Below are 10159 nucleotides of genomic sequence, written 5' to 3'. Positions count from 1 at the left end.
TACTTGACTTATTCTTATTAGATTATTATAAAGTATAAAAATAAACAGCCAGATGAAAAGGTATATGGGGAAAATTGCAGAAGGGTACTAGGCACAAGAGCTGCTGTCCCTGTGGATTTGGGGTGCACCATCCTCTCCGCAAGTGGATGTATCTACCAACCCAGAAACTCTCCAAACCCCACTATTTAGGAGTTTTTATGGAGGTTTCATTATAAAAACAAGATTGATTAAATCACTAGCTACTGGTGATTGAACTCAATCTCCAGCCCCTCTCTTTTCTTTGGAGGTCTGGGTGAGGTGAAAAGTTTCACCACACTAATTATTCCTTGATCTTTCTGGTGACCAGCCCCCATTGTGAATCTATTTAAGGGACTCCAGACACCAGTCATCTCATTAACGTACAAGACATTTAGACTCTGGAGAGCCCAAGGGTTTTAGGAACTAACATATGCTGGGAACCAAACACAAAGACCAAATGTACATTTCTTAACTCAGTGAATTTAACAACAGAGTAATGCCACAGGGCTTTCTGGAAGGTAATCCTTGGCCTTCTGCTTCCAAGTCTCCATTCTCTTTCAAACCATTTACTTTATAAATAATACATAAGGTAAAGACACTAACCCATAAATAAGAAGACCTGGATTTTATTTCTGTGACTGCTATTAATGTTCCAATCTCCTCGTATGAAACACGGAGGTAGAGAACCATATAATCTTTATGATCCTTCAGAGTTCTAAGATTCTATGATGTTATGCTCTATTGAATAAATTAACTCTCAGGAGTGGCACAGGATCCAAACAAACTTGTGTACTTAAAATAAAATTTGAGTCTTTAATGTTCATTACTGAAATAATATGTTGTTTCTTTGTTCTATGATCACAATAAAACATTAAAGCTAACAGGCAAGTTTAATTTCAAAATAAATGGGAGCCTTTTCTTCTCTTCTCTTGAGTTTACTGCTGTATATTTAAGACCACCATATTATAATTCAGGCAAGAAGTTTGCCTCACAGTGACTTTGGTATTTGAATATTAATATTGAGTTAGTACCCCAAACAATGGGACTGATGGAGTCAGATGGGTGCAAATAAAACCTGACACTCTTGCACAATGTGCATGTGAAGGTAGAGGCAGGGGTATAAGTCAGACTGTTCAGAGGTCATAAGAATTGTCAGCCTAATTCAACAAAAGATCAGCATAAGAAGTAGTAGGGTCTTGTCAGGTAAGTAGAGCACAGACAAGACAACAGGGAGTAAATGCTAATTAGAAGTCTAGGCCAGCTGAGCGTTTTCATTCAGGGGGTAAGAGTGGAGATTGGTACACTCTGTAGTGCCCTAGGAGAAGTAATTATAGAGACTCCAATTGATACCCTGCTGTATGATAGTGCAATGGTGTATACATGTCATTATACATTTGTCAAAACCCATAGAATTTACAGCACAAACGGTGAACCCTAATATAAACTATGGACCGTGGTTAATAATGACGTGATAATGTAGTTTCATTGATTATAACAACTATAGCACTCTAGTGCAGGATTTTGATAGTGGGGCAGGTTCTGTGTATGCAGGAGAAGGGGATATATGGGAAATCTAGGTACTTTTTGCTGTGAACTAAAAACTGCTCTAAAGAATAGGAAATTCTATTCTTTAAAAATAATAACTGTCCTTTATATTCAAACAATTCAGAAAACCTTGGGGGGAATTTAGGCATCTAGCAATAAATCTGGATTCCAGATATAATTGTAACAAAGGAAACTTGGAGAGCAATACAAAAGACCATGGCTATAAGGTGATCGTAATCTTCTTGGTTGTTAAATTAATAACTGCTAATCTGGTCACGGATTTCTCGCTTGAATTGAGATTAAATTGAGAATGTGAATGGATCTTCAGATAAAGGGCATATATTGAGTGGGAAAAACTCAATGGGTTACTAGGAGTGGGAAAGGCAGAGACAGGGTAATTAAGAAAAGGTCACTAACCATTTATTCTTCTCAGAAAGAGAAGGTGTAAGCTAACCATTGTCTGACAGTGCGTACTTTAACATATAGCAAATGAAGCCCATCTTTTTTAATTGGAAAAATAAACAGTAAATATCTATCATATAATATGTGAGGATATTAGTGTAATAATAATTGAAAAACCACACATTTGTTTTTAAGGTTTTCTTTTTTTGTTTTTGTTTTTTCCAGTGGAGGGGACTTGGAGACTTTTTATAAAAAGTAGCTGGAAATTTGTAACATTTGTACTTTAGTAAAATTTCGTATTTCTCTTTTTTGTGTTGCAAAGTAGAGCATGCATTTATGCCTCTAAAATCATTGCTAGTTTATAAATTTATTATTATATTCTTTAAAAGTTATTACTAGGATTAGAGCCTGTACTTACATCTTCAAAAATAATTACAAAGTTAAAATTAAAGTTTAAAGTTTGACCTTCTCGAGATTATATATGTGAAGATATATTTAAGTCATTTTTTTAACTTTTAATTAGGCTGACAATAAATAACTGTGTTGAGTTTTAAATTTATAGAGTAAAAACAAACCATCAAGTTGCTAAAGGAATAATTTAGAGTTTTTTTTACTTTTCAAACAAATTGTATACTGTCATTCAAATTAACTTCTTTAAAGTGTTTGCACTTTGAACTCTTTCATGAGTTCAAAGTGCAAACACTTTGCACTTTGAACTCATAAAGAGTTCCTTGGCTCCTCTTACAAGAAGAGCAAGAGAAATGAATTATAATTATTTTTATATGGACATATTCTGCTTTCAGATGCCTGGGTAAGGACTCAAACTTCAGCTATGCCACTCCTGGATAAGAATTTAAAAGCATAGTCAATAAAGATTAAGGTTAAAGCCAAACCAAAAAGACTATAATATTAGGGTTCTCATGTAAAAAGTTTAGGCTGACTGCTTTCCTTTCTCAGTCCATACTTTGTGAGTTCCGTAGACTTAAAATTACTTTTCGCCTAAAATTACCTTCTATCATTTTTATTATATAATAAACAATTTTTTCTGATATTTATCTCAGAGAATTGTATGCAAATTAAATAAGCACATCATTTTAAAAGGTAAATACTCAAAACTTATTATATAAAGCAAACGTTCTTGTTCCCTGTTAAAAGAAGAAAATGCTTTGACTCTTTAAATGTTTATTTTCCTATTTATTTCCATATCTCTAGATAACATACTCATCAGATGTTGATTTATTTTAAAGATAATGAAGCTTCAGTTCTCCTCACTTGCATGGGCTTCTTGCAAGGCCTCTTCTTTTTTATTCTAAATAAATATTTCCTTTTTGTAACTAATATTTAACTTACACATTTGATTTTTTTTCCTAAAGAGATTCTCTTAAAATATTGTAAGCTTACAGCCTCATTAAAAACGGGATCCATACCTGAGATGAGAGAAGATACTGCATCTATAAAACAAACACAAGATGCTAAGAAATATATACAGAAAAGGAAAAAGAGCTCAAGCTTGAAACTATAATCACAAATGCAAGGCTCAAAAAAATGTCTAGAAGATATCATTGAGGAAATTTCTCAGAAAGTATATCCGATAGAAAGAAATACAGAAAGCAAGAGAAAAAATAAGAAAATTGTAGGAATCATTCTGAAAGATAACAACAATAGCAAACTTTTTTTATAGAAATTGCTAAACGCCAGAAACTATTCTAAATGTTTTACAAAATATAATTTATTCAAATCAGAAACAATTCTATGTGGAGATACTATTATTATGATCTACATTTGGTAGGTAAAAAAATTCTAAGTACAGAAAGCTTAACCCAATTGACCATAGCCACACAGCTAGTACGGACAGAACTTAGATATGCAGTCAGGCATTGTAACTCCAGATTTTATGCTATCAACCTCTACCTATGCTGTAATGGAATGGAAGAGATTACCACAAAATTAATTTAAGATTATTTTCTATAATTGAAAGTCATGACTTTACAGATTGAAAACTTTCATTTAAGTGCCTCAAACAATGGAAGAAAATAAGTCATTTCAAAACATTTTACCTAGGAATTTCCTGGCAGCAAAGATCTAAAACTTTTCAGAAAAAAAAAAAATAGAATTATATGCCTAGTATTCAAAATTTCAGAATAATTTTGGACTGAACAAGATGGAAAAGTAGGAAAAAATATAATAAAATCTTTTTAAATATGAGGAAAATTTACCTCCAAGCAAGAATGTTATATTTACCCAAATTGTGCAGCATAAGAGCTAAATGAATAAATTTTTATACACATTAAGTCTCAGCACTTTATCTCCCCAGAGAAACAGTCTTCACCTTTCCTTTCCTAGACTGGGTGTTGTTTCTATGCATTCCCTGGATTTCAGGAAATATTGCTATGAAAATGCTAACAAAATTTCATTGAATAGGTCTTTCCTTTCTCCCTTCCTCCCTTTCTTCCCCTCTTCCTTCCTTCCTTCCTTCCTTCCTTCCTTCCCTTCTTCTCTTCCTCCCTCTCTCTCTTCCTTCCTCCCTCCCTTCCTCCCTTCCTTCCTTCCTTCCTTTCTCCTTCTTTCCTTCCTTCCTTTCTTCCCTCCTTTTCAAATATTTTTGCACATCAACTCTGTGTTAGGTATGCATTAGTCAACAAACTAGAACCTACATTAATGCAGAGCCTTTCCTCAAACTAGGTTTGTAGTGAGAATGTGCTAACCCTTCCCATAAAATAAAGAACTACCTTAAGCACATGTCAGATCTGACTCTTTGTTTCATTTCATGATGAATGAAAGAGAACTACCTGTTATAAGAGTCATGTCTCTAAGTTGCCAAACTTTACTGTAATAGAGTGGCTACCAGTACATGCTGCTGCCTATGCCTGCCGTTTCTTCTATGGCAAGTGTCTAGGTAGCATAGTGTCCTCAAAGATTCCTGCCCAACCAGAAACTCAGAATATGGCCTTATTTGGAAACAAGTTCTTTGCAGATATAATTTGTTAAGATATAGTCATATGGGATTAGAGTGGGGTTAACTTTAGTATGATTGGTGTCTTCATAAGACATTTGTACAGAGACACACACAAAAGAAAAAAGATGGAGGCAGAGATTATAATAATGCAGCCACAAGCCAAGGAATGCCTGCAGCTACCAGAAGTGGGAAGAAACAAGGAAAGATCCTCCCCTGGAGACTTCAGAGGAAGCTCGGCCCTGCTAACACCTTGATTTTGGACTTCTAGTCTCTACAACTGTGAGACTATAAATTTCTGTTTTAACTCCCCCCGCCCCCCCCAACACACAAAAAGAGCCTGCAAGTGAGAAGAATATGAATTAGTAAACAAATAAGTACATACATACATACAGCTTATAAAAATTATGAGGAAAATAAGTAGGGTGCAGACTGCACAGAACAATTTTAATCTCCTTAAAAAGTTATTTATGTTTGTATCCTCAAGGCCTAATACAGTGTTTTCCACATAGCAGTCGTTCAACAAATTTTTAGTCAACTAGAAATACATGTTGAACACCTATGTTTCTTTTCCTAATAATCAAAAACATTTTATTTTGCATGAGAATCTAATGGAAACAATCTTAATAGTTTATGTGCACACATCGAAGAGTTAAGTTTTTAATTTTTATGTATATTAGGCCTTTTCACCTCCGTTTTTAGCCTTTCGTGTTATTACTTGTAGAGTATGATTTTAACGGAATGCATGACAAACTTTAAAACAATGATCCCTTTGCATTTTTGTGCTTGCTCAATGGAGATGAAAAGTGCAGATGATCTGCGTACCTCATTAATTCATAGCAAAGATTGCTTTCAACCTGTTTTGCAATTCCCAAACTCTACAAGCAAGCTGCAGTCTAACTGTAAGATTCTACAGCGCTGACAGTGTCATGCCCAGTTTAACAGTAGACAGATAAATGTGATTCAATAGTGGTTTAAATGTAATTGCACTGGGGTGGGAAATGTGGTAGTAAAGCACATTATTATTATTCCATAATATGTTAGTAACTTTTTTTTTTTAACATATTGTTTCTGTTTATACAACAGTCAGCCTTAGCCAAGTCCCTACATGTTTAAAATATACAGGGGCTAAGTCTTTTGTTTCAAGTTTCACTCACTCCTTCACTCAACAAAAGGTACAAAGAGGAACAATTTAGTACTTAGAGTTAACAATAGGACTCAACATCTATTTTATATTAGTTAGTATTATTGGCAACTTTACTATTGATCTGAAAATGGCAATGACCTGCACATAACTAGTTTTAGATTTTGTGTTCTGCGTTCTTTGAAAACAACAAGGAGGTTCTCTAAATACATTAGAAAAACTAGGTAATTTGTAATTCAATTTGTAATTGTCTCTCTTGTGATACTATGGGATTTTTGAAGAAAACTGAAATTATTTTGATGCATTTGCCTATGAATGCCTAATACAAGTTAAATGCTCATATCAATTTTATCATCTCTGGAAAATTTGGATAAATTCTTAGCTAATTTCAAATTCAAAATATTTTGTTCAAAATTTTGTATAAATCTTTTAATTTCTCCAAAAATAAAATAGAACATATGTACATTTTCTACATGAAGAAATAATGGGAATTAAGTCATATTCTATAGCCTTTTTGTCATGATATTTTTGTCTCACATAGCTCATCTCTCCTTCTCACTATTCCTTCTAAATCCTGGTAACCAGTTCTGAAATGCTTTCAGTTTCACCAGTAATTCATGCTTTCTTCCACTTTGTTCAAACTTCTTGTATCACATGACTTATTTTAACTTTCTGAAAACTCAGTGGCACTCTACCTTTCCTTATGATAATAATATATTTTAACTGTTTCTCTTTTTTCCTCACTAGGATGAAAGTTTCATGAAACCAGAGGCTATTTCTTGCCCATATTTATATTCTAAACACATTGGCTTGGTCCAAGCACGTAGCTCTGCTGTTGGCCATCACATTTTCGTAGCAATAAGAAATGTACTTTATGGTTAGCTATGGAACATTCACAAGCTATGTAAGGATTTAAAGGTATTGGATAAAATAGTAGTATAATTTTTAAAAAATGCTGATTAGTTTCATATGGCATTAGTTGTTCCAGAGCTTCTCCATTCTCTTCAAGCCTTGATTACAACCATTCTCTCTTATATGCAGCTGATGAATTTGCTTGCTTCTTTCTGGATAATATCAACACTATTGGGTGTACAGTCTCTTAATATTTTTTTTCAGTTTAAAATTACTATGAATTCCACTTCTAGCATGTATTCTATAGAAATATTAATAAAGGTAAGACATACTTATAGACAATCATACCATCGCAGTAACCTAATAATAACTAAAGTTAGAAATAACTTAAATGCACATCATACGATAAAATAAAACCTGGAGTATCTATATAATGGGTCTTCTGTGTGAAGCTATTAAAAAAAGAGAGAGATCTACACATAATTGACAAATGATAAAGAAAGTAACTGAAGAATAGTATATCTCTGATCCTAACTGTATAAAATACAAATAAATTACATATGTTAACTCATGCCCAGAAAAATACAGAGGAATCGATGCTAACTTTCTATCAATAACTGTTAATGAGTAGATGATTCAGTTATGGGAGGAATTCATTTCTTCTTTTTCTAAAATTCTAAAATTATTTTTCCAGTGTTCAATGGTTTACTATGTAACAAATTTTATAGTCAAAAAGAAAATAATTTATTAAAATGCTATTTAGTGATGTTTTTCTTCTCTTTCCAAACTTTCCTCGGGAAAATTTTAATGCTATCATTCTTACTACTATAATCTCATCTTCATCTGACGACCCCAGAGCCTCACTTTCTCAATTATATCATCATGTACCTGCATCTTCAGAGTTTTACCATTCCTTACAACAGTCTTAGGTTTCACAAAACAAATATTTGGCAAAATAAAATAAACAACAAACGACTAAGTAAATGAGTAACAAACTCCAAAACACATTTTTTTATATTGACCTCTCCAGTAAACTTCTAGAAGCTATACCTATTTTATTAATCTGCTTTCTTATCTATCTTTCCTCCCCTCATTGGTTTTGTCATATGCATTCGAAGCTTAAAAAATCATTATTAACTTCCAATTATGTAATCCTGGGTTGGCAAATAATTTTTGGATAGGGCCATGTAGTAAAAATGTTACTCTTTGCCAGCCAAACAGTCTCTATCACAACTAAATTTTGCCATTTTACACAAAAGCAGCCATAGACAATATATATTTTTCAAATGACCATGTTGTATTCCAATACAACTTTTTATTTAAAAATATAGGCAGCAGGCTGAATTTGCCTTGTGAGCCATATGCAGGTTTCCTAATGTAACCTAATAGTAAATTTTCAATTATTATTCATCTTTATTTTTCTGAAGCATTTGACACTGTCTTCTTCTTCTTCCTTTTTTGTTGTTTTTTTTTTTCTTTGAAATTCTCCTCCTGAGTAGACACTATTCAGGCTCACTAAATACTCTATGTACAATACTGCAATCTTGTGAGACCCTAAGCAGAAGACACTGCTAAACTGTGCCTGGACTTCTGACCCATGAAAACTGTGACATAATAAAACACATATTGATTTTATTAACTGAGTTTATGGTAATTCGTTATACAGCAAAAGAATTTCTCAGTCACCCTTGCAGTTAAAGTGAGAACACATGACTCATTCTGACCGATGGTTTTGAGTAGAAGTGATATGTATTCTCTCTTGCCTGACATAGTTAAGAATTAGGGCATGAATTTTCCATGTTCTCTCTCTTTTTTGCCTTGAGGGAGGCAAAGAACTCCAAGATGCCAGGGTTGCTGGATGAACACACTCAGGATTCCTGGGTCACAGTAGAGATGAGTTGCTAAGGAGAAGGCTCACAACAGACTATCACGTAAATGAGAAATAAACTGAGATATCAGGGTTATAAGTTACAGCCTGGGCATGCATATACTACTTATTCAGTTTTCTTCACTTCTCTACTAATGGAAGCCTCAGATCATTTTACTCCTCTGCTAAAAGGTATCAGGGATTTCTTTTTTCTTATTGAACAACAAATGTTCAGAATATTTAGCTTGGCACTCAAGATCATGATCTTACTTATATTAATTTTCTTTTGCTGTATAATAAATTACCACAAACTCAGTTACTAAAATCAATATGTGTTTTATTATGTCACAGTTTTCATGCGTCAGGAGTCCAGGCACAGTTTAGCAGTGTCTTCTGCATAAGGTCTCACAAGATTGCAATCAAGATGTTGAATATGCTGGGGTCCCATGAGAGATCTGACTTGGGAAATGTTAGCTTCTAGTCTCTCTCAGAGTGTTGGCAAAATTTAGTTCATTGTAACTGAAATCCTTGTTTTTTTGCTGGCTGTTGGCCAGCGGTCATTCTTAGCTGCTAAGGGCCATCTCCATGTTCTAAGTACGTCGATCTCTCACAATTTACTTCTTTAAAGCTAGGAAGAGACTCTATCTCTTCAGTACAGGTCTATTTCCTCTTTTAAGGGCTTTCACCCGATTAAGTAAGGTCCATCCTGTATAATCTACTCTTTGATTAATTTAAAATCACTTGATACACATGAGACCTTCTTGCTATCTTCAAAATCCCTTCGCCTTTGTCATATAAAGTAACTTAATCAGGAAATGACATCCTATCATATTCACAGTTTCTACCCACACCCAAGTGGAAGGAACTATATAGGGTATGTTCCCCCTAGGAGAGGAAAATTTTTTTTTTAGGGGGGTGGCATGTTAGAATTCTGCTTACCACATTGTCTTAACCTATTTCCCAAGTATTATTTCCACATCTTCCCCTTGGTTCCATGTAATCTCACTAACAAAAACTACTTGATTTTCTTACAGTTTATTCTTAATCTTTCTTCCTGTTAAACTAATGGATAGGTTACTTGTCAAACATTCTTATGTTCATTATGTTTTTAATCCTTACAATAAGTCAGAGACATTAGTTTTAACATCTATACACACACACACACACACACACACACACACACAGAGAGAGAGAGAGAGAGAGAGGGAGAGAGAGAGAGAAACTGAGAACTAAAAATCAAACACATTTTCATACTTGAGACTCAAACTCTAGGTTATTTAATTATAAGACTCATAGTCTATTAATTAGTCTTCTACCTTTTTTATCTGCTATATTCTTTATTTAATATTTATCTAGAATTCATCCCACCATGCCATTT

Source organism: Pteropus alecto, unplaced genomic scaffold (assembly GCF_000325575.1).
Source record: "Pteropus alecto unplaced genomic scaffold, ASM32557v1 scaffold98, whole genome shotgun sequence".
NCBI lineage: Eukaryota > Metazoa > Chordata > Mammalia > Chiroptera > Pteropodidae > Pteropus > Pteropus alecto.
This window is presented reverse-complemented; position numbering follows the sequence as displayed.